This window comes from Equus asinus, chromosome 8 (genome assembly GCF_041296235.1).
Source record: "Equus asinus isolate D_3611 breed Donkey chromosome 8, EquAss-T2T_v2, whole genome shotgun sequence".
NCBI lineage: Eukaryota > Metazoa > Chordata > Mammalia > Perissodactyla > Equidae > Equus > Equus asinus.
This window is the reverse complement of record NC_091797.1, coordinates 47,983,052-48,009,873: the sequence shown is the minus strand read 5'-3', so window position 1 is coordinate 48,009,873 and position 26,822 is coordinate 47,983,052. Positions and strand designations below refer to the sequence as shown.

The following is a 26,822-nucleotide window of genomic DNA, read 5'->3' as shown; positions in this document are numbered from 1 at the left end:
GGAAAGAGTGTGTGACAGATCAAGGCTGGCACAGATGAGTATAATACCTCAGAGCAGGAGGTTAAGGTAAAAATTCGACCTTATTTTTATATATAGGCCAGAGCAGTAGGGTTCCATTGTCTCCCAGGCTGTATACTTTCCCTTTTAAATAAATTCTTATATAAGATTTTTGGCGCACATGTAGACACAGCTACATGCCATGACAACCGTGGAACAAAATTTCAATTTTTCATGATACTTATTTTATTTTGTCACATGAAATAGACTTCCAGAGAAGCACTAGAGGAGTTTTAAATTTATTCTCCTGTTGATTTTGTTGACAGTGAGAATTTCTTCACTACATGGAGAAAATCATGGAATTATAAAGTTGGAAGAGAATTTACTTATCATTTAATACAACTCTCTATTTTGCAAATGAGGAAATTGGGGAGCAGCGTTTCAATGACTTTCTCAGGGTCACATAGCTACCTATAAAAAATCATAGGGAGAACAGATTTCTTTTAGGTTACAATATAATATGCTTTCTATAACACCACGTTTGCTCCCTAATATTTTAGTGGTAATGATGTTTGATTTAGTATTTGGTGTGAAAGGTTTGATGTGATGTTCTTTGATAATGCATTGATTACTATAACATAAGACCTATGGCTTCTAGATCAAGTTCAATCACAAATTGTACCAAATCTTCTTTAGCAGTTGATGGTTCCTAGGATAAAGGGAAGTTGGTATAGGTTAAAGAGACGGGCAGAGGCTACAGTGCCTGCCTTCGCTCAAGCGGCTGTAACGAATTACCGCAGACTGGGTGGTTTAGACAGCAAAAATTTATTTCTCATAGTTCTAGAGGCTGGAAGCCCAAGATCAAGGTGCCAGCTGCTTTGGTTCCCGGTGAGAACACTCCTTCTGGTTTGCAGATAGGCATCTTTGTGTATTTTCACACTGCTGAGAGAGAGAAAGATCTCGGCTCTTCCTCTTTTGATAAGAAGCCTAATTCTATCATGAGGGCCCCATCCTCATGTCCTCATCTAACCTCAATTACTTCCCAAAGGCAGCACCTCCAGATATCGTCACCTTGGGGATTAGGGTTACAATATATGAATTTTGAGAAGGACACACACATTCCTTCCATAATAATGCACATAGAAGAAAATTTCCAGCACAGGCCAAATTCAGGTGCATAAAAGATATAGGAAAATGCCTAATGTTACAAAAGTATTGTGAATGGTTACAAAATTCATATATTCCTTTAAAAACACTTCCAATACTCTACCACTAAGCACAAATGGCCCTGGGTTGGTAGTGGATAAGAGAACTTTCTCTTCTCTCTTGTCAAAACTTTTAAATTCATACTTTTCGGATGCACAATTTCTAAAAAAATAATTCCTATTTACTCTTTTTTCTGAGGGTGTGAAAGTAATCCATGGTATCTGCAAATGTGTTGAGATCCTGAAAAGAAAGAAGGAAATAAAAATCATTATAATCTCATCACTCAAAGATAAACAAATTCTGGGGGCTGGCCCTGTGGCCGAGTGGTTAAGTTCGCGCGCTCCGCTGCAGGTGGCCCAGTGTTTCGTTGGTTCGAATCCTGGGCGCGGACATGGCACTGCTTATCAGACCACGCTGAGGCAGCGTCCCACATGCCACAACTAGAAGGACCCACAACGAAGAATATACAACTATGTACCGGGGGGCTTTGGGGAGAAAAAGGGAAAAAATAAAATCTTTAAAAAAAAAAAAAGATAAACAAATTCCAATGTTAAATATTTCTAAGATTTTGGGGTATGCATAGCATATGCATATTCTTTTTTTCAGAAGGCAAAATCATTCTCAGAGACTTCAACTTAAATAAGTGTTTATGTTAATTTCATTAACATTTCTTTGTGCAAGGAGTAACATTATAGAAGGATACTACTCTACAGAAACATTTCAAGTCTAGTGTTGAGATGAAGGCAACATGTTTTGCTTTAGAACAGAAATGGGAAATGTCAGACATACTTATAGCAGTGTACTTCATTTTAAACTGCTGTTGACCAGTCACTCCCAGACTTAAGCTTAATGGCCACTTTTCCAAAGTTTACTGGATAGATCTTCACCAGTCAAGACCTTTTCTCCACGCTGGTTATTAATGAAGTTTGTCAGTAGCAATGTGCTTAGTGTATTTAGATGAGCTGCTCAGCTCTGAAAGCATCCTCGGAGATAGATGCTCCCACACATCCTTCCTTAGGCAGCCAGAAGACTTCCATCAGCTTAGATACAGTCATTTCACCTCACATAATCTTTGTATGCCTTAGAATACCTTTATATCAGACAGACTACAATTCGCTTCAGGTATACAAATGAGACACTTTTCAAAGAGTACAATCTAATTGAAACTGTCTGGAATGTCTTTATTCTAGACAGCTTCTATTATAATATCTATTTTTACACACACTTTATATTTTCCCACTTTCAAAGTGATTAAGGTTTGAAGCATGAAGTAAAATCATACCTTTTGTTTTTTTAATGTTTTGGGCAATTCTAATGGTCAATCCTTACATGGTCTTAAGTCTTAAAATGGCCAATTCTTAATATTTCATAAAAAGAACGTGAACTTTAAACGGATAACGTAGAGGAACAAAGGACAGGTTCATGAAGTTCTGAACATTAAAACATGCATATTTTTTAAGAACATAAAAAGATTCCTTTTTTTCCCTCTTCGACATGGTTTTCTTCAGCTTTTACTTTTTTTGTGTGGTTGAGGAAGATTCACCCTGGGCTAACATCCACTGCCAATTTTCCTCTTTTTGCTTAAGGAAGACTGTTGCTGAGCTAACATCTGTGCCAATCTTCTTCTATTTTATGTGGGATGCTGCCATAGCATGGCATGACGAGCGGTGCCAGGTCCTTACCCGGGATCCGAACCTGCAAACCCCAGGCCATCCAAGTGGAGTGTGTGAAATTAACCACGATGCCACGGGGCCAGCTCCCAGCTTTTACTTTTAAAAATATTAATCTAGCTCCTTCCTCATTTCCATTATATATTTAAGGCAGCTTGCTAAAATCACAAAGCATCAATATTTTTTGGACATAGTACCATGTGAGTCTAAACTTCAGAATAGTATAGTGCAGCCTTCAGAATCAAGTTTCATTAGCAATTTGCAGTCCTTTCTTGTTCTTGTTAACACTTTCAACTTAACATCATTGATTCTAGGTCATTTCTCACTTTCCCTTGAAACAGTCGATTCCTTCTCTTTCCTCCAAGCTCACTTCTCCTTACAGCCCATCACCTCAAATGGTTTAATTCTTTGTTGTTGTTGTTTGATACTGATTATTTATTATACAAGTAACACATGAATAAGTCATCCCTGTGAAAGATTCAAACAGTACAGACTCACATAGAATAAATGGTACAAATCACACTCTCATCAAACACACTGTCAATTTCCTCAGCAGCGATCATCCCTGTTAATAATCCCAAATGAGGGCTGGCCCCGTGGCTGAGTGGTTAAGTTCTCATGCTCCGCTTCGGCGGCCCAGGGTTTCCCCGGTTTGAATCCTGGGTACAGACATGGCCAACAAGCCACGCTGAGGCGGCGTCCCACCTGCCACAACTAGAAGGACCCAGAACTAAAAATAGACAGCTGGGCACGGGGAGCTTTGGGGAGAAAAAGGAAAAATAAAAATCTTTAAAAAAAAAAGAAATCCTCAGTGAGGCTTCTTGTCTTTTTTCCATTCATATTTGAATGCAAATATCACATTAAACATAAATAAAACCATAGAATGTGCATCCTTCTGTGACATGTTTTTTCATTTAACAATCAGCTTTAGAGTTTGGTCCTGATTATTACATGGGCTCATCTCTTTCTTTTTAATTTTTGCATAGTATTTCATGACATTTGATACTTTCTATTTTATTTAAAACTCTCCTTTTATGCATATTTAGTTCTTTGATACTTTTTCAACAGTTAAATAATACACAGCAATACCAATGCACATATATGTTTATGCAGATATATTTGTTTGGGATAGATTATTTGCAATCAAATTGCTGACCAAAACATGTCTATTGCTCTCAGACTATTTTGCATACCCACTGCCATTATATGACCCCACCCGTTTAAAAAAAATCTTAGCCCACACAGAATATTAATGCTGGCATTAGTCAAAGTTCAGTCAGGATAATAGAAGTCACGCCAGTTTTTCAAAAGAGAGTACAGTATAAATGGTTAAACAGATATTGGAGAAGTGAAAAGACAAAATAAATAAGAAGTGTAAGTCACTGCAGGAAACAGCTACCACTCCTTTTTAACTGTGGGGAAATGAAAGGAAGGAGTTGAGATTATTATCAGGAGTATGTGGACCCAACAGTACTGGGACCCAAACTGTTCTGGAGGGGGTACCTACCCAGTTGGTGATGGGACATAAAAAACCCAGAGGATGATGACTGAAGAGCTAGAAAACTGGAAACTGGAACTAACTGCTATTTTCAGGGTGAGGAATGAGAGTTGAAGCAAGGTTGAAAGGTACAGGGAGCGGAACAGGAAGAAGCTTATAAATCTGGGAACAGCAGCTACACCAAAGGGGGGGTCCTCAGAATCTAATTCACAAATGATGTCAAATGGACTGGATCACTGAGGGAGGTGCTGGAGCAGTCTGAGCCCTATACAGTCTCAAAATGAAGAAACGGAAGCTCTCTTTCAGTGCAAAGACTAACATGGAGAAAGTTCTAGGAATTTAATTTAATTTGAGAAAGCCAGAGACAATAGGGGGAAAAGAGATGATCAAGATGAGTTCTGCTAACTTTTTCCATAAAGCACCACCTAGTCAATATTTTAGTCTTTGCTAGCCAGGCAGTCCCTGTCATAATGACTCAAATCTGCCATTGCAGCCTGAAAGCCATCAAAGGCAATAGGAAAGCCAATGCCTGGGGCTGCGTTCCAATGAAAGTTTATTTACCAAAACAAATGTGGGCCAGATTTGGTCCTGGGTAAATGAGTTGGAAGAGAACAGGTGAGATAGTTCTCAGAAAGTTTAAAGCCATATTTTTATTAATTTTTAAAGCAACAACAACAAAAAGAGCTCTAAAGCAATAATTCTACAATTTCTCTTGGCCTACTATTCCCTCCTAAAAGTATAGAAAAACTTATCTCCCTTAAAGGAAAAGAAAGAAAAGAGAAAAACACAACAGAAAAAGGTTTGTGATCAAATCCTATAAAAATTTATTTTAAGACAATGAGAATAAAGTACAGAATAATACATCTTTAGATAAGGAAATCCCACAGAAAGATATGTCTGGAAGACTATAACCTAATTTTTTTTTTTTTTGAGGAAGATTAGCCCTGAGCTAACTACTGCCAGTCCTCCTCTTTTTTTGCTGAGGAAGCCTGGCCCTGAGCTAACATCATGCCCATCTTCCTCTACTTTACACATGGGACGCCTACCACAGCATGGGATGCCAAGTGGTGCCATGTCCTCACCTGGGATCCGAACCGGAGAACCCTGGGCTGCCAAGAAGTGGAACGTGTGAACTTAACTGCTGTGCCACCGGGCTGGCCCCACTAATATTTTTAAATGAGATCAAAATATTACAAATTTTAAATATATTTCTTTGATCTTATTTTAAAATACTAGGTTATAGTTTTCCAGGCATATCTTTCTGTGGGATTTCATTGTCTAGAGGCTTATTGTGGTGATAGTTTCACAGAAGTCTACTTATCTCCAAACTGATTAAGTTGCATACGTTGAATATATACAGCTTTTTGTATATCAAACGTACCTCAGTAAAGTGATTGTAAAAGAAATGGAAAAAGCAAAAACTTAAAAAGCTATAAAAATAAACCTCAGAATTAGAAAAATTCAGAAATTAGATGATTGAAAAGGGGAAATTTGAAAACGTGTGATAGAACCCAAGAACAGGATCAGAAATTAAAGGAGAAACTTGTGAAATAAATGCTAAGTTAAAGTAGCATAAGAGAGAATAAACACAATGGTAACTCCTCAGGAAAAACAGAAAGGACATTTTTAAAAGTTAAGAAGACTTTTAGAGAAAGTGACAGAGATACAAAATATGTGGGGGGAAAAAAGACATATGTATAATTAGTGTTTCTGAAAAAAACAACAAAAAAAGCACTATAATGGAATGAACGCTAAAAGTAAGATTCACAAAAATGTTCTAGTCATCAAAGCAATCTAAAAATACATACTGAAATGCACATTTATACATTATACATCATAGAAAATGGAGTCAAAATTGCCAATACCAACTTATAGATGAGAGTATTATTAGACTTTAAAGGAAAAGAAAAAAAATATTTGGGCACGCAGGCACAAAGAAGACTAAGTCATTTATAAAATAAGCAAAACCATATTGTCATCATGCTTTACAGCACATGTCAAAGAAGTAACACATTTAAGATACTCAAGAGAAGAAAATGTGAGCTAGGATTTTATGTCCAGTCAAAATGACCTTCAATTCTAAAGGTCATAGACAGACTGTTATGAATGTTGAAGAAGTCAGGGGATATTGTTCCTTGTGTCCTTCCTAAGGAATCTCCTAGAAAACAAGCTGCAAGAACTGAAATAATTGGAGAGGCAACAGCCAAAGGACTTGTGGATTTTCGAATTGTGGAGTACTAAGGACAAAGAGAAATTCTTAAAAATAAACATTACAAAGGAAAACTATTTAAGCAATACTCAGACTACCAGCTGAATTATCATCAGCAGCAATGGATTCCAGAAGACCATGGAATAATGTATGCAATGTGCTAAGGGGAAGTAACTGTCAACCATGAATTCTACCCTCAGGGAAAATAACTTTTAAGAATAACACCAAAATAAAGGCATTTTTAGGCAAACAAAGCCCGTGAGAGTAATCACCAAAAGATCCTAACTAAAGAATTTTCTAAAGGCAGAAAAAAATGAATCCAGATGGGTAGTCTGAGATGTAAGAAGGAATGAAGACCAAAGAAAATAGTAAATTGTGTGAGTAAATATCAACAAATATAGTTAAACATTAATTGTATAATGCAATGATAATACTATCTGGGTAAAAATATATTTTTTTAACTCCAGATTATAATAAAACAGTGGATGAAAATAGCAACTTTGCCATGGAAATTTGAGAGTGAAATGGGAGGGATTACTTTAGGTATTTAAGAATAATTGTGATATGCGTGTTCCTTTTATCATTGTTTGTATACATGGTACATATTTTATAAAATTATTTTATGTATATCTTCTGTATATTAATAAGAACAAATTTTGGGGTAAAAATTCTGTGACTGTCAATGGCTGGTTCAAATCAATAATGACATTCTTTAGAAGTATTACTGGAGTCATTTCTTTTTTAAACTATTGTTAAATTTATTAGCTATGATATGCTTAATAAGCCAGTATGATTTTTTTTAAAAAACATCCTGATGTGTTTCATGCTGTCCAAACTACGTGTAAGAAAGAAAAAAGTGGGGGCTGGCCCCTTGGCCAAGCGGTAAAGTTCAAGCTTTCTGCTTCCAAGGCCCAGGGTTTGCCGGTTTGGATCCTGGGCACGGACCTATACACTGCTCATCAAGACATGCTGTGGTGGCAACCCACATAGAAGAATTAGAATGACCTACAACTAGGATATACAACGAGGTCCTGGGGCTTTGGGGAGAAAAAAACAGCAGAAACAGAAAGATTGGCAACAGATATTAGCCCAGGGCCAAACTTCCTCACCAAAAAATAAAAGCATACTCAAAAACCTTTAAAAAAAACAAAGATGTTTAGCGTTAGTAGACAAACATTCTTAAAAAAAAGCATATTTAAAAAAAGATGTTTAGTGTTAGTAGACAAAAATTCATTAACAAAAGGAAAGGAAAAAGCAATTTTATCTTTCTTTTCTTCTGGAAGTCACAGTTGGCATAAAACTAAAGTCAAAGTGATATAGAGTGTTAACTACCTTCCTTATTAGCTATGCAATCTCTCCAGCTAATTTCTACCCTTTCTTTTCTATATATTAAGATAATTATAGTCATTAGTATTACATGGTGGTAAAGATACTATTGCTATCAGTTTCACATGAGCGTTCTCATGGTACCTAAAGTGAGAAAATGCAAGTTTGTCCTCAGAGAGCTCTAGTGTAGCGATGTGTTAAGTCAGGGAATGGCATGAGAAGGGAGGAGCGGAGACAATGAAAGAAAGAAAGAGCTTGGAAGCTTTAAATGTAAATGAACGTTAATCATGAAAAACACTGATTAAAGCGTAATGATGTAAAAGTTAATCTAGCTACTATGCAATTAACTCAAAATTACCACCATATATTGTATGTGTAATCACATCCCAAGAACATATTACATTTAAAAAAATGAAACCACTTTAACAGGATGCTTATGGTAGCCTGTCAACAGATAGCTATACCAATTTGATAATTAACTTTTTAAGGCTAGTTCACATTTTGTGTTCCTAATTAATGCTTACTTAATTTTTGATACATTTTATATTAGGTTAAGTGCCAATTAAATGCTGTGCAAGCTCTAGGAGTGGAAAAAATCTCTAAAGCTCAAAAACCATGTGATTTTTATCATTAAATTGCTCAATAGAAATCAACTAAGAATACCACTTTCTCACTAACACCCTGATAAATTTACCCTTGAATAAAATTACTAAAAAATAAAATGCAATGGCTATGATGACTTAGAAAATTCAAGTGACCATAATGAACATCATGATGATAGCTCCTAATTACATAGGCACTTGTAAAAGTTTCTTAAGGTAACTTGCACAAAACCCCGTAATAATCTCTGTGAAGTCCTATCAGATGTACTTAATTATTTCTTCATCTGCAAAGGAAAGTGGTAGAGCCCAGGGTTAAAATCTTCATTTCCTTTGCTACTTTCCGGAAGTTTCATTTGCCTTTCACATTAAAGTCTTCAATCCACGGGAATTGATTTTTGTATGAGGTACAGGTCGAGATTCATCTTTTAAAATATGGATGTTCAATTTGCCCAGCACCATAAAATCCCAAATGCTCTGCAATGGTAATATTGTCATAATTTAAGGGTCTACTTGTATCTTTGATTTTTGGGGGAACTAATTACTCTGTTTCATTTTTCTATTTAGTAATCTTGCATTAATACCACACTATTTAATTAGGATAACACTACACTAACTCTTGATACCTTATAGAAAAGGTTCTTCAAGGATGTCTCAGATATTCTTAGCACTCTCAATTTTAATACACATTTTAGAATTGTTTCCCAATTTGTATACAAAAGATATTTCTGGGATCTTTATTGGGATCACATTGACTCTTTAAGTCAATTTGTAAATGAATGACATTGTTACAATATTAACCTTTGTAATGCATAAGAAGAGGATTACTTTCATTTATTTATGTATTCATTCATTTCTTCCCATAAAGTCTTAGTTTTGTGTATAGAGGTCTTTTAAATATTTTGTTACCTTTATTTCTATGTTTTTGATAATTTTGGTACTTTTGTAAATCATACTTTTTTTAATTAGCTTTTTAAATCTACTTGTTGCTATTGTTTCGAAAATCAATTGAGTTTTGTATAATGAACTTGTATCCAGCAACTTTGCTAAATTCTAATTAATAACTAGAATTGTTAATTATAATTTATCTGTAGAGTTTTTGCAATTTTCTACTAACACAATCATATCATCTGCAAATAAGGATAGTGTTATTGCTTTTGTTGACTCTATAAAATTAAATAGACAATATTGAATAAGTAGATGCTCTTGGGCATCCTTGTCTCATTTCCAATCTCAGAGATATAAATGTAAATATTTTACTGTTAATATGGAGTTTTTAATAGGTTTTATCAGATAGGATATGCTTCCGTTTAAATTTAATAGAAACTTCAAGATGTTTTTCAAAGTGGTTTTGCCAATTTATACTTCAGTGTGTAAGAGTTGTCATTCCATCACATCCTTGAGAATGTTGGTATTGACAGTCTTTATCTAGTTTGCTAACAGTTTAACAATGGGTATTGATTCTTAGCAGATCACTTTTTTTCTGCATCTATTAAGATGATAATGTATCTCTTCTTTATTTCACCAGTCTGATTAACTCCAATGATTAATTTTCAAATGTTAAATCAACTTTTCACTTTTGAAATTTAACATGATGTATTATCCTTTTAAATATATTGCTGAATTTTCTTTGTTAACACTGTGTTTGTGATGATTTCATCTATGTTACTCAGTAAGATTTCCCCAAATTTTCCTTTCCATGGTTTTGTTGTCAGGTTTTGATTTAAAGGCGATGCTGGACTCAGAACAAAGTGAGAAAAGTTGTCTCTTTTTCTATTTCTTGGAAGAGTTTGTGTAGTTTTGGTGTTAACCTTTCTATAAATATTTACTAGAATTCATTGGGGAAACCTTATGTGCCTAGAGTTTTCTTTTGGAAAAAGTTTGTAAATAAAGACCAAAAATTTTTTAATAGTTATTTGGATTTTCTATTTCTCTTTACATCAGTCTGACAAGTTGTTCTTTCGAGGACTTTTCTATTTCATCTAAATTTTCAAATTTATTGACATGGAATTTTCCATTATATCTTACTATGATATTTGAAAAATTGTAGGTTTTCTGGTAATGTCAGCCTAATCTGACATTGGTCATTTGTACATTTTTCTCATATATGCATGTGTGTGTACACACACACAAACACACACCTGTCACACCAGGGGTTTACCAATTTTAACTAGATTTTAAAGAGACAACAATGCCTGGTTGTTTCTCTCCATTGTATTTTTTAAAAACTATTTTATTAATCCCTGCCCTTTTATATTTCCTCCCTTTTACTCTTTTGGGTTTAATTGCACATTTTTTCCTAATTCCTGTAACGGATGTTTATTTAATTGGTTTTTCTGTCTCTCTTCATTTTCAATTACATGAATTTAAGGCTATGTGTTTCCCTATAATCACTGCTTTAGCTACATCCCATTTTGAATGTTCATTCAGTTCAAAATAATTCCTTTTTCTGTGTTTTTTTTTTCCTCTCCTTCCCAAAACCCCCCAGTACGTAGTTATAGATTCTAGTTGTAGGCCCTTCTAGTTCTTCTGTGTGGGGTGCTGCCTAAGCATGGCTTGATGAGCGGTGCTAGGTCCATGCCCAAGATCCAGACCAGTGAAACCCCGGGCTATGGAAGCAGAGCGCGTAAATGTAACCACTTGGCCATGGGCCCAGCCCTCAAAATAATTTCTAATTTCCATTATGATTTATTGTTTGACACATGGTTTATTGAAAAGTGCATTGTTTAATTTTCAAATACTTGGAATTTCAAAAATTCTCTGTATGCTATTGATTTGTAACTAAATTCCACAGTGATCAGGGAGCATAACTGTTTGATTTCAATACCTGATAATTGTTGAGACTTGCTTTATGGATCAGTATGTGAATCGTTTTTGTAATGCTCCATGTATGTTTTCAATTGTGAGTGTAGAATTCTGTACAGGCTTTATATCTCTTTAGCTATGTTATTTAGTGCATAACATTTAGAATTTCTGTATTTCTTGATAAATTAAAACTTTTATTATTTTGAAATGTTCTCTTTGTCTGAAATAATGCTGTTTGCCTTAAGGTCCATTTTGTTTGACATTATGTCTACATTGGCTTCCTTTAAGATAGTTTTTATGTGTTTGAGTCTCCCTTCATTTTATTTATTTATTTGTTTGTTTGGTGAGGGAGATTGGTCCTGAGCTAATATCTGTTGCCAATCTTCCTCTTTTTGCTTGAGGAAGATTGTGGCTGACCTAACAAGTGTGCCAGTCTTCCTCTATTTTACATGGGATGGCGCCACAGTGTGGCTGACGATGGGTGTTAGACCTGTGCCCAGGATCCAAAACTGTGAAACTGAAGCCGCAGAGGTGGAGCATGCAAACTTAACCATTCCACCACCAGGCCAGCCCCATCACTTCATTTCAGTTTCAGAATTTCTTATATTTTATATGTATCTTTGGTAAGCAACATAGAATTAGGTTTTGTTTGTTTTTAGTCAAGTCTGATTCTAATTTACTTTTTAACATATCACAATTTAGCTTTCATATCACAACATTAAATCATCTTGGCCCAATGGCAACTATGTCACCCAAGCTAACACATACTCCTCAATTCATATTTTCCGTGTCTATTTCATTTGATGTTGCCGATCCCTTGCATCTTGAAATTCCCTCCTTTTTGGCTTCAAATACATCACATTCCTCTGGTTCTTCTCTATGCCTTCAACAGTTCTTCCAGCTGTTCTTAGAATCTCCTTCTTGTGCCCATCCTCTGAACACTATGGTTTTCTAACTGTTCTGTTTTCAGTCCATTCCTCTTCTCATTCAACTCACTCTGTTGTGCGGTTTTTATATTGTGCTCATTATCTTCTCTCTGATGCTGGCAACTCCTAAGCATCTATCTTTATTTCTGATCTGCTTCCTGAGTTTTAGACTTACCAATCTTACAACCTAGACTTACAAGACTTATAAATCTTAAAATCCACTTGGACATCCCGCAGGCATTTTATACTTGTGTGTCCATAATTATAATCGTTATCCTCTCCTTCATCAGGACTTCTGATTTGATTTGAAGAGACAATAAATATATTCACAAGTAAAACAACAAATAGTCACTTCAGGCTCTGTTATCTTATCTTTGGTTATTGAGCCATAGAACCCTTTGTACAAGTAAATTCTTGCATGGAAGCCCAGGGTGTAAATCAGAGAAAATAGAGTGGTTCTTTTTCAATATGTTGCAGTGTGCGTGTTCTTTGGGGTTGGGGCCTGTAGCTGTGGAGTATGGATTCCCAATTTTTGGCTTCCTCTCTGCTATTGATCATGGTGACAACCATAAAAGTGCAGTTGTACAATCATTTACTTACACCTCTTCCCACTTGGACATCAACATGTGATGGTCCAATTATAGCAACTGCTTCAATTTCCTATCTCATAAACATACCAAGTTGTTTCTCACTTAAATCGTATTTCTTACATATTTCTGTTTCCTTGTAATGCCATTCCATTCCTCAATTGGTAATTTCTTTGTGTTCTTTAAAATTCAACTGAAGCATAGTTTCCGATAGGAATTCTGAGTCCTGTGTCATCATCTAAACATCTCTCAGTATGTTCCAGAAGAGCTTGTGGAAACATCTAAGTCATCTTTCAAATCACATTAAAATTAGGCTCAAAATTCCTCAAAGACAAGGCACACTCTTATTCTTTGTTTTATCTCTGGTGCTTAGCAGAGTGCAAGGCACATGGGAGATATCAATAAATGCTTGTTGAAATGTTGAACTAAATTGCCTTGTAGTATATCAAAAGCCAATGTAAGAAAATTGAATATTTTGTAAAATCACCTTATAAATTACAAAGGCTTTCAATTCAATTTTTATAATTTGATCTCCACAAGAATTTCATAAAAAAGAAGCATAGCTATTATTTATCTAATTTTACACTTCAAAGAAAGGAAGCTAAGAAATGCAGAATTTCACAACCACATATCTAGTTAAAAGTAAAACCAGATAGAGCTAAAAACTATATCTTCAGAATATGAAAATCCTCATTTCTTGAAATCCAATAAATTTTTATTCACTATAGGATTATCAAGGGTTTTTTGGTCTCAAGTTGTATCATTTTTACCTTCACAACAATTCCTTGGAGTTTTCATGAAGTGTCAGTGTTTCAACAGTATCTGCAGAAGGGAACTGATTGTGACTACAATTGCCCTATTGTTTTAATATAACATTTTAGCTTTGCGTATTCTTTAAATTTTCAAAATGCTTCATTTTCCCCCTCAAGAACTCCCCATGTGTATATTAACAGGGCCCATAGCAACCTGACTTTGGTTTTATAGAATTTATTTTCCTCAATACCCAATTTCAGCTACCAGTACCACATGGGGACTTTTTCCTGGACGTCCCTCTCTCTCACTCCATGTAGAGTTGGACCTGCTTGGAGCCCTTATATTCTTAGACTTTTCCTTACACGTGTTGGATAATCTTTTTAGTCTCTGCCTTCTTTTGAAGTGCCTGCATGTCTGTCTCTTGACTTATGTTTCTTCTACTCTACACAAGTCGCAATTTCCTCTAAAGATTAAGATAACACTTGTCTGATCTCCCCATAGGTGTTGCCTCTATATTTAAATAGAAATATTTTACCTTGTTTTATTTTTTTTCTTGCTGTTCTTAGAGCATGTGCATTTATCTCAAGTGGTCAAATAATTCATGTGAATAAAAGGAGAATACTTGACCTCATTTAAATTCTAGGCATGGGATTCCAGATGGTCACAATTATTGCTGTGGGAAATTTTGCCCTAGAATTTTTTTGAAAAGTGGTTTATCAGAGCCCAGATTTGTCATCAACTTTCATGGGAATCACAAGTTTTCTGCTATCTGAAACATTTGGCCTGTTTTTAAGCCAAAAATCTGGTGCACTGTAGGTATTTTTATTTATATAAATTACCTAAGATTATTATTTTATGCATATTTCAGGGTGAAACATAGAAATTTCCACGGATTTTAATAATATTGAGTTATAACTTGATAAATAGATCACTTCAAATAAATTTAAATTGATTTAAATCTCCTGATCTTTCTCTTAGCTATCCTCATGCCACTATCTCAAAAAAAAAAAATCATTAAGAAGTAAAATCTTTATTAATTACTGTTGAATGCTGAGAATATGTTGTAAGGTACTTATTTCTTTGCCAGCCAGACATTCTTCTAATCTTCGTTTCAGCTAAAATAAACTACACTGGAGCAGGGACTTGTCTTAATAAACATAATACTCCCAGTAACTAGAATATTCTCTGCCGTGCAATCAGCATTCATAAAAGCTTCTAAAAACAATAAAATCTTAGCTTCCCAGGAAAAATTAAGAAAAACAATATTGGAAAGATCTTAAGAGGGTTATCTACTAAAAGGTTTATCATAAAATTTCATTTCCATTGTTACTATAACAAATGGACTAAGTTGATGGGGAAGATGGAAGGAGAAAGGAGATATTTTAGATAGGTTCATATTGTCCATTCCCTATCAAATAATGGAACGAATATTGTGTATATATATGTGTAAATACCTATATATTTCTTGAGATGGGGAGTCAAGTTAAGCTGTTTTAAATAAAAATATGAGTGGTTTTAATTTTTTTTGACAATTGATCTGAAACTTTTGGCCTTTTTGACTGGCTGCATAAAGTAATAGTTAAGGTTAAAGGACAATTAAGCATGTCCTTTGTGAATAATGATGGATGCTTTTATCATAGCTCTTTGTATCCCCAGAGGGTCATATTCAGGATATTAACAGAAAACTCATAACTTTTGTCACCTCATAAACCTGGTTTAAATCCTTTCTATATCCCTTGCTAGTTGAGGGAACTTAACCAACTTACATAACCTCTTTGCAGATCTGCTGAAAAATAGGTAAATAAGACCAACCTAAATGGATTTGAGCTGATACACAAGTGGACAAAAGTAGACATGTCAACTTATCCCATGGGAAAAATACTCTGTTCAATAAATGGTCAATAAACATGTGTTGTAAAGAATGTAATCAGAAAGTGTCCCAATGGCTTCTCTCCATTGTCCCCAAATGCATTGTCACTATGCATACGTGTAAGTTTCATGCTTGCATATGACACCAAAATTGATGTCTGCATATCATGCAAAAGATAGACACATTTTATTGGCCTTTTATCTTGTCTTCATTTTATGTAAAACCAACCTATACTAATAACTTCTGGTCACATATTTTCTGTTAGTTAATGGAATCCAAAACAGATTGAATTTGCACATGAAGACAATATAATTAAAGATAACGAAGTTACTATAGGGTTATTATTCAAGCAGAATCATTCCAAATAGATTGACAAGGAAAATGAGTGAAGGAAAAAGATGAGAACAATGACTTTAAGAGTGAAAAGGGTGTTATCTAATATATTTTATGAGTATTCATATGGAGTTTTCACTACAACATTTTTACTTTTAGTTCCATGTCCTGGTTTATTTCTAATACAAAAAGTCCAAAATAGCCTATAGATCCTTTTCTTCTATTTTGCAGATAATTCTATATGTTGACTTGGTGCACCTTGAGTCTGGATGGGTAGGATTTGCACAAGAAATGCCAGAATAAGAATCGCCATTGTTAGCATCTTCAACAATTATAAAAACTGGGCTTTGACATCTCAGCCCTTATCCCAGAAAGACTATGAGCTACGTGTTGGGAAGAAATAGTGAGGCAGATTCATGTATCTGTGTGTGGGAGGAAGTCTTTTTATTAATAAACAGGACTTTAGTCTCTAGGGCCCATTTCCCCAGCAGTCAATTGACTTAGAAAAATAAAATGTCATTTAATTGGCAGGAAAATTGCTTAAATTCTGTGTGACAAACTCAAAGAAACACATTTTGTAGATGGAAAAGGAAAGAGAAAAGGATATAAATTAAATGTTAATTATGAAGATGATTAAAATTTAATAATGTACAAAATTCATCTAGCTCCTTAGTAATTGACACAAAATTATATAAATTTGGGATATGTAATCACAATCAAACTAATACTATAAACTTAAAAAAATAAATTGCTTAAAATTGATGCTTAGGTTCCATTGTGTTGACAGCTATCTACTAAATCTGTAGAGAATGCTAATTTGATAGGAATGACTTGCATTTAAAAGTCAGTTCAGATTTTAGGTTAATTGGCATCCACTTAACTTGTGAAGTCTACCTTGTTAAATATAAATTTTTTAAAAATTAATGCCAATGGAAGTGAGAAAACGGTTTGACACAAGGCAGCAAGTAACTATATAAAGCCGAAATTTAAGATTCTAGAAGTTGGGAAAGATGCAAACTCCTTTACTTGCCCTTGAATTTACAAATCAATCATATGTCAAAATGAAATGTAGGAAAATAACATGCCGAATAGTATAACAGAGAAATCAGAAAATCCAGAAGAAATCAAAGTACAAACATTAAAACAGAAAAGAATGAAATAAATGGAAAAAAGCCAGATACTCTTAAAAAAGCCTTGTGCTTCTTTGTAGCCTAAATTAATACTTGAAATTTTTATTTTTCAGCATCTTTGAAGATTCTTTCATCTTCTATCAAACATGTTTTTGTTAAGATTGTTATATTACATAGTTAAGTACATTCTAAACTAGAGGTTTATGCTAGTGAAAAGCTGTAGTACTCATGTATTATAATGACATGCCTCTTCTCTCCCTCTTTATTTTCTGGGTCTTTCATTGTTCAGCTCATCATATGCTTGTTCATGGTCTCTTGTATTTGAAGCACTAAAGTGATTACTGGGCAGATGCATCTCTTAATTCAAACATCTTTATAGCTATGAATGGGAAAGTTTAACGTTACTAGAGGACTTCTCCCGTTGACAGTTTCTCAAGGACAAATAAGGACAAATGCAAGTACGTCTAAATCAGGAAAGATGATTTGGAGCCAAGAATAACCTTGGCAGAGGATGTCCGAGGGAGCACAGGATAGTAAAATATGGAATGCAGATGGAGTTTAAGGGTCCAAAAGTGATGGGTTTTTATCCATTTTAATGTTGCCTTAGGGCCATGAGGTTGGACGTAGTTATAGACTTTGTGAAATGGACAGATTTGAAATGAGTAAGACACGGTTCTGTTCCCTAAGGACTCTCGATGTAGTGCTAGACATGTGATCACTCTTGTCTTGTTTAGTGTACTCTTAAGACAGTACATTCAAGCTCCAGGCGGTGTGAAGATAGATCCTAGCTCAGCAATTTGCTCTGTTTAACTTTGTGTAAATCACTTAAATTTTCTGTCATCAGTTTCCTCATATTTAAAAAATGGCAAAGATGGCAATTGAGAACCTGAGAGTACAAAAAAAGCCATCTTCTATGACCAAGAAAGAAAGAGAATAGAACTCTGAAAATGCAATTTCAACTTGAAAGAGCTCAAAAAAATGCATTCACTAAATAATAATACAAAAACATATACATAGCACAGAGAAAAGTACAACACTCAGGATTAATATCTCTGAAAAGCTCTCAGATCTAAAAGAAAAAAATACACCTACAAAGGAATGAGAACAAAGCTGGCATGAGGAGTCTCATTAGCCACTTGGCAACATGGCAAGTGGTGGGATCTGGGGGAAGGGTGTCATCTTAGTCACTAAGGGAAATTTATCTTCAAATTAAAATTCTATATCCAGGCAAAATGTTAGTCAAATGTGATAGTAAAGTTATTCCTAGATATTCTTAGATATGCAATATCTCCTCACATATCCTTTTACAAGACATGTATTAAGGATCTTCTCTAGAAAAATAAGGGAAGAAACAAGAAATAGAAATCCATGGGAAAGAAATGGTACAGGGCAAAACAAACAATATAATTTAATCAATCAAAAAATGTCTATAGTAGGTGGGGGAACAGGGTAGCAAAAGTTTAGAAAAAAGGAAATATAGAATGCAAGGGCTGGTATACATCTATATAACTATAACTATATCTTACACAGATATTCAGATTTACAAAGTAAAACCATATAATTAGAGTAATACAAGCAGAAAGATGTTTAATAAAATTTAATGCCCAGTTTTGATAAAAAATTTTTTATCAAACCAGGAAAAACATAAAAATTCTTTAATCTGATACAGGACATTTCCCAAGAATTGTAGCACACATAGTTTGTAATAATGGGGAATGATAGAAACATTCCCTTTAACATCATGCAAAGGCAATAAAGCCTAGAGTCACCTATTTTTCAGGGTATAAACACTGAAGGAGAAAAGAAAAAGAATAATGTGTTAGAAAGAAAGAAGACAACATTTCATTACTCACTGGAGATTTCACTATTTTAAAAAAAGAATATACAGGCAGATTATCAGAATTAATAAGAATTGCCAAGTTCATAAAGCAGAAAACACAGGAGATGCAAGAAAGAAGAGAAAAAAAATCACAGGAATTAGGAAATCTTAATTCACTTCTCCTAGTATGTGGCAGAAGAAGTAGACAAGTAAAGGAATAGAAGATTTATATCATGTAATTAATAAGGTTCCCATGTTTGATATATTAAATTCTGCACTTTGCCATAGAGAATACATGTTCAAGGTCTCATGGAACCATCGTAAAAATTTGCCATACATTATGTCATGTGGAAAATCTTAATACATTTCAAAAAGTATGGAAGACAACTGTCTTAGCCAGTCGGGGTTGCTATAACAAAACAACATAGGCTGGGGACTTAAACAACAGGCCTTTATTTCTCACAGTCTGGAGGCAAGGAAGTCCAAGATCAAGGTGCCAGCCAATTTGACTCCTGGCCAGAGCTCTCTTCTTGGCTTACAGAGGGCTGTCTTCTCTGAGTCCTCTTACGGTGGACTGAGAGCAAGCTCTCTGGTCTCTTCTTACAAGGGCACTAATCCCACCATGAGGACCCCACCCTCATGACCTCATCTAACCTAAATATCTCTTTCTCAAAGGCCCCACTTCCAAACACCATCACACTGGAAGTCAGAGTTTCAACATATGAATTTTGGTTACAAACATTCAGTCCATAACAAGAGCATTTTCTAATCACAATTCAAGGAAACTAAACATTAATAGCAAGGCTTAAAAACATTTACCTAATCATGAGAAAATGTAAACATTCTCCTTTAAATAATTCTTGAGTGAAAGGAAATTCCAGCTGGATATGCAGAATATTGAGAATATATCGATAATGAAAAAAGTACCTTTAAGAACCTGTGACATACAGCCAAAGACCACACTCAAAGATAAATGTGTAGTATTTAAATACATCAGTAAAAAATAAGTTAAGTATCTGAATGGAAAATTTAGAAAAAGAAAAAATGATCCAAATGAAAGAATAAAAGGAGACGAAAGGAAGGAATAAGTTGATAAAAGTAGATATAAATAGGTTAGAAAACAAAAAATTAGTTAAATAGAAAAGTTAATAATGTTTTGGAAAAGAGATACACACCCAGCTAACCTAGTTAAGAAATAAACAGGGGCCGGCCCCGTGGCTGAGTGGTTAAGTTCACACACTCTGCTTCGGCCGCCCAGGGTTTCCCTGGTTCGGATCCTGGGCGTGGACATAGAACCTCTCATCAGACCACGCTGAGGTGGCGTCCCACATAGCACAACTAGAAGACCCACAACTAAAAATACACAACTATGTACCGGGGGGCTTTGGGGAGAAAATGGAAAAATAAAATCTTTAAAAAAAAAAAAGAAATAAACAGATGATGATGGGTGGGGAGGTGAGAGAAGGAATGGAAATGCATCGTCAACCACAGAAGAATTTTTATGTAGAAATAACCATCAAATCTAAAGATATTTAAGAAACAGTCATGAGCCAACCTTTTTCAAACCTTTTATTATTATTTAAAAACTTTATTAAAATGGATTCAGTCTCAGAAGTAGTAAACAGAACAATTTCCATTGAAGATTTCTACAGAAGATAGGAAAACCTGTCAAGAAGCTAGCTTCTCGAATATCCTAGGCCAGAATGGTTTCGTTTTGAATTCTACCAAAACTTTTAAGAGCCATGATGGCAGTGCCATTTAAACTGGTCCAGAGAATACGAAAAGAAGTAAAGCTTCTAAACTTTTTTTGTCATTTACTAGATCTAAGAAAAAAATCTTATCTCCGTACATGCTCAAAAACAGATTTGAAAAATTCCAAAAATCATTTTTGGTTTAAAAACACGTAACTATTTCTGAACATGTTAAATTAAATGCCCAACTCAGCAGAAAACAATCAGCCTTAGACTCGATAGGAAATAGTAGACTTAACAGTAAAGTCAGGAACAGGGCACGCTATAGTAAGAGGCTAACATTCCACTTTGTTCTGAGGTACCAGCTTCTGGGCTATTTGAAACTACTGTGAGAATATAGCTACAGGAATAGGGGTAATAAATTAGGATACACCATTTATTAGATTAAATAGTAGTTCATATACACAATTGGCATTCAGTTAAAGGCTATAATGAGAAATAGACCTCATTTTTTTTTTTTTAAAGATTTTATTTTTTCCTTTTTCTCCCCAAAGCCCCCCGGTACATAGTTGTATATTCTTCGTTGTGGGTCCTTCTAGTTGTGGCATGTGAGACGCTGCCTCAGCGTGGTCTGATGAGCAGTGCCATGTCCGCGCCCAGGATTCGAACCAACGAAACACTGGGCCGCCTGCAGCGGAGCGCGTGAACTCAACCACTCGGCCACGGGGCCAGCCCCGAGACCTCATTTTTAATTGCAATAAAAAAGATAAAATTCTTAGGAATAAATTGAAAAAGTAGTATGGAAGATCTGTATGAGTAGCACAAAAGAGACTTGAAAAAGTGAGAAGACACTATGTTCCAGTATTGGCAGATGGAGTGTGGTAAGGATATATCAGGTCTTGATAAGTTTTTTATGAAATTAAGGTGATTCTAGTAAAATGCTACTAGAATTTTTTTAAAACTAGCAAATTCCTTAAAAGTTGTAGAATTTCAGGGAATCAGTGGGAAAAAAAAAAAGAGAAACAGTGGGAAGTGGAGGCCAGCCTTACCAGAGATGAAAATATAATATAAAGCATTAATAATTAAAACAGTGTGGTAATGATGCCCGGTTAGACATACCAAAGAAACAGAAACACTGGAAAGAAACTCTGATGCCTCAGGCTCAATTTTGCAGAATAAAATTCAGAGAGCATCTCAAATCAGTGTGGAAAAGATGAACTAACAAGAAATGAGTGATGACCAGATTCAGAACTCCTACTTGTACTTGGATGAATTCCCAATGAATCAAATGTTTAAAAGAAAAAATGAAGCAATAAACTTACTGGAAGAAAACAAGGAATAATTTGTTATAAACTTGGAGTAGAAAAGACCTTTACGCTATGACTCAAAATCCACAAACCATTAAGGAAAAAATTGATAAATCTGAATACTTAAACACTAAAACAAAAAGTTTCCAGATGGCAAACTACAACAACAACAAAACATCTCAACCTGTCCGTGTAGTAAAGAAATAATGACAAAGATAAACTAGTGAAACTTTTCACAGCCCACATCACGGACAAAATTCAACAATTTTTCCCAATGTATCAAAAGCTCCTAGAAATTGTAAAACAAATTTCACTAGTCCAATAGAAAACTGAGCAAAGTATATATAGAGAGCTTTTAAGAGAAAAAACCTGGATGTTTAACTTATTCACAATAAGCGAAATGTGGATGAGATGCCAATTTTCACGTATCACACTAGCAAAAGTGCAGAAGTTAAATAACGTATTCTGTTGACAAGGCCAGAGAGTCAGGGATTCCCATATGTTTCCGGTAGAAGTACAAATTCTTACAAACCTGACAGAGGGCAATTTGGTTATATCTGTCAATATTAAAACATACACATTTCACATATGTGAAATTATATACACAAAGCAATTTTGCAGCACTGTTTCTAATAATGAAAGATTGGAAACAACTTAATATTCATCTGTAGTGAACAAGTTAAATGAGTTGTGATATGTTCCATATAATAGAAAACAGTTGAAAATAAAAATGAAGAATCTCTTTCTATAGATGTAGAAATATCTGCTGAGAATATTGTTGAGTGAAGATGCTAGGAACAGAACAGTGTATACAGTATGCTAGCTTCTGCTGGGTGACAGGCAAGGAAGAAAAATAAGAATACATTTGAATTTGCTTATAAGTTCAGAAATAAATGTTGGAAGGATGCACAGGAAACAATTACAATGTCTGTCTGAGAGCAGGGATGGGAAAGCAGGGTCTGCTCCGAAGTTAAACAGGGGTAAGAAGGCGATAGTCACTTAAATATATAAATCACGTAAATGTACTATTCAAAAAGTTAAAAGAAACTGAGTACAGTAATATACATGTGATAAATGTTATAACTGAGGTACAGCAAGTGCCAGGGAAACGGTGATGAGGGGCTATTTAATTATGTCCAGCTGTTAGGAAAGTTTTCAGAGATAAAACCCTAATAGTATTGATACTGGGTCTAGAATGTTGAGTAGAAACTCACCAGGGAAACAGAGTGGCAATGCATTTCAGTCATTCAAGCTGAACGAAAACCATATGTAGACATGCTGAGGTTGGTGAGGCCTGAAGGTTTTCCAGCCTGACACTGTCCATGAATCCTGGTGAATAGGTGGTCCTCAGTCTCCCCATAATGAAGCAAGTAGAAAGTCTACTTGACTTTAGAAATATCAGTCTTCTATGAGTGCATTTCTTTTCCTCGTGAGATGAGTATCAAAATAAGATAAGATCTGAAAAAAAAGTTAGATCTTTGTTTGTATACAAATTATAATGTTAGTGCATCAATGTCCAGCTTTTGTCTACAGAATTAACATAAATGAGAAATTTAAGGCTGAGCAATCTTTATTTTCCCACTTTGTCCCCTTTGTGATGATTTGCAAGCATTTGACAAATGATGGTGTCAGGTCCAAACATGGAATCATCTTCCACTTCTCACCCTCTTTCAAATTCCACACATAATATCGCAACCACTCCCACCCACCCGCTTTCTGAAATCTTCTTATCACGCTCTCTACCTTTGCACATCCCCATTGTCATTATCTTACTTTGCTAGCTCAATAGCTCCCATCCAGACCCTTCTCTCATTTTTCTCATCCAGGTGAATAATTTCCTAATGCATTTCCCTTTTATAGGTTTCTTCATCCTCCAAACTGATGACACTGTCATAGGAAATTGTAAGGAAGGTTGATGAAGTTACTAGGCTTAGGTCTTTTCCTGAGGCATCCAGTGACTTATTGAGGCCCTTTCTGAATTCTCTTCCAGGACACATTTTTTTCTCAATTGACTGCTACACCGGTGGCCAATAATGCCTCATTAACTTGAACTCTACTGTTCAAAACGTGTTAAACTCAGAAAGAAGTAGACATAAAATTCCCTTTGTCCTGCTTATATAGAATTTTTTACCAAGCAAATTAGCAGAATCATCAAGTATGCCTGGATAATTTCTAGGCTATTTCAGAGAACAAATTGTTTTCAAGCTTTGGTAGGCAGTGTAGAAGAATCTATTTACATTTAAATTATTTGCTAATTACAAATCATTATTAGCTCTTAACGAAGGAAAGTCACGTAAAGACAACTACTAGGCAACACTTTGTTAGACTTGTTCTAATTATGGAAACTGGAGAACAATAAAACCAAGGTTAAAAATAGTTCATAATCTGTATTTCTTCTCATCAATTCAAATACACCTGCCCTCATTTCCACCAGGCCAAATGCTTGTGGTTTTATTGGACCTGCAAAATATCTTGGTACAAAATAATGCCTGTAAGAGGAAGGCTGATAAATTGTCTGACTTCAAGAAATCAGATCCCTCAAGGTTACTACCCAACGAGACTCTTTCCCTGGATTTTTTAAAGCCTATACTCAAAGGGCTAGAACAACACAATCCCAAAAAAGACAGCTGCGGGGGAAGCAAGGAGAAGCATTTGTTTTCACTTTGAAAACATGAGCCCACTGCCAACAGGTTTTGGGCTCCTGTACAAGTCTTTCCAGAACTACACAAAGATTTCAGAACAGAAGAGAAACAATGGCCCAAATTACCTTTGATTTAGCACATAGTTCTCCAAGTCTGGACGGACAAAATCAAAATAGATGTCTCATCATCTACCATCGAGGTGGAACAGAGCTCTGCTCCAGTCCTGTAATCCTATATAGGAGCGATATTAGCCCAACTGGTTTCATTGGAGGACAGCAGGGTCTCAGGTTCCATGTCATGGAAAAAACATAGGAGTCAAATTCTGGTTCTGACATACTTAATCCCTCCTGGGGCATGAATCGTGCTTTCCTTATAGAATTGGTGGAGAACTATGAGAGCTGATTCTTTATTTAAGTGGTTTGCAAACTGTGTAGTACTCTCTAGAAGTAGATGAGATCATTACCAGCTGCCAGTGGACACTATTAAACACATAGACCATGAAGGACAAGCTAATTGAAAGGACTGGGAAATTATCTTCTCAAGTGGTTGAATAAAGACATGACAAGATATTTCTTAAAAAGAGAACATAATTTGTGCTCTGTAAACATGTTACATGAAAATTGTACACATGTCACTTATCAAAGACAGCATTTTCGCTAGTATATAAACTTGGATGGCGTGAGAGAGTAAGATGGATGAAGGAAGACCGCACAGAGGTAAGTGACTCCCAACGTTTAGTTTCCGTGTAGAGTGGCAGGTTCATAGGTCTTTAATATACTAGGAAAAGAAACAATCAAACAAATAACATTATGCATGGCCCAATAAAAATCTGTCATAAATGAGGAATTAGGATCCATGCAATTCTGTGCACCTGACGGGCCCTTAAAATATGTTAGCAAATATTTAAGAAAGGCATTTTTACTCTTATTAACTAACTTTCAACTAAGTTCAACAAAGTCATTAGTGTCTGTCAACTGTCAATAAGGCATTTGAATTTCTCGAACGCTTTGATTCCTCTGCTAGAGATCCCATGCTTCTTCCCTATGACCGCCAGACAGACTAGCAGTTGTAATAAGCTAACAGATACAAGGTCTTCACAACGGTGCTAGCAGCAGAAACCCATCTAATGACTGTTCTAACTGTTCTGTGTCTGAAGACGTTGGTCCCTATTTGGTTCGTCATTCTCAAAATAAAATACTCTGTGAATTCAGTAACTTTGATCAAGAAAAACTCTTTAATGAAGTAATGAGTTAAGCCAATTGTTTTAAGTAATTTAGCAAAACAACCACTTGAATGACCAAGTTAAAAAATATTTTTTTTTATTAGATTTTGCTAGAGTGGGTATTGTGCTATTTAGCCTACTGGTGACTATCAGCCAAATATTAACACCATGCATTCATGTGCCTCAATTATGGACATTGCTGTTTTGTAAGAAACACAGGTGAGAGAATAGTCTCTCTTACCCAACAGAGTTCTCATAACCTCTCTCAATATATCCTTCTTGACTTTTGGCTGCCCAGTTCAGACAACGTGCTTAAGGCTTGTGGGTACTTCTATTCTCCCCCCTTTTTTTTTGCCACAGACCACCTCAAAAAGCATCAAAAGCATGACCCTCAAAACAATTGAGAGTCTGGTTCAATTTGAGAGGTAACAAAATTATTTTTATTTGAGTCATCTATGCCAAGTACTCAGGCAAATTCTAAAGCATTCCTTTATATCAACTTCTGTAATTTTTTGTAATGTATAATGTTAATCGCATTCCAACAATTGGTTGGGATGATAACAGACAATTTTTAGGACACTGCTTGATTGAAATATTATGAAATAGGCACCGGAAGCTAGGAAGAAACACGAAACAAAGAACAAATACACCCTCTGGTTGTCGGTAGACCAGCTAAGCAGAAGAGGGACACTAACTCTCTGACTGTTTTCTTACACCTGAGCCAAGATTGAAAGCTGGTCCTAGAGTATTCAGCTGAGCTGTCAAGCCTAGTGCTTGACTGAACTGAGAGTTAAAAATGCCCTGCCAAAGGTTTCCTGAAGGAAGAAAAAAGAATGCCTATGATATTTCCTTCTTGGAGCTTTGTAATGCACAAACTCATGAAAAGCTCTGTGAAATCGACATAAAGAAACCTGATAAATTTTATTTGCTCCAGAATTTTTCCAAACACATTTGAAATGGAATCCTGACTTTGAGAAACACATATTGAATTACCCTGAAACTACTTTTTGTTGGAATGCATTTTGGGAAATATTGGCTTATACATAGCTAATTGAAATTCCTTAGTATGATAATAAGAAGGTGTGAGAGAAGCACTCAATACGGGAAAATGGAGGGGTAAATAGCAGCACGTGGACAGCCTGCAGAAGCTATTGGTGAGAGAAACAATTTGTAAAACAGGACCATTATTTTTGCTGAAGAACAAACAGTTGTTCTAATACTTGGAAATTCCA

The 26,822-nt window shown here is 35.2% G+C and overlaps 1 long non-coding RNA gene across 1 annotated transcript; it reads right to left on the bottom strand.

Moving 5' to 3' along the window:
• Positions 1 to 126: 126 nt before the first annotated feature.
• Positions 127 to 24,574, bottom strand: LOC123287755 (uncharacterized). Its single transcript, XR_006531100.2, has 3 exons — positions 24,494 to 24,574; positions 22,941 to 23,184; positions 127 to 1,443 (listed from the first exon to the last, which is right to left on the bottom strand). It is a non-coding gene; the product is annotated as an uncharacterized lncRNA (long non-coding RNA).
• Positions 24,575 to 26,822: the final 2,248 nt, after the last annotated feature.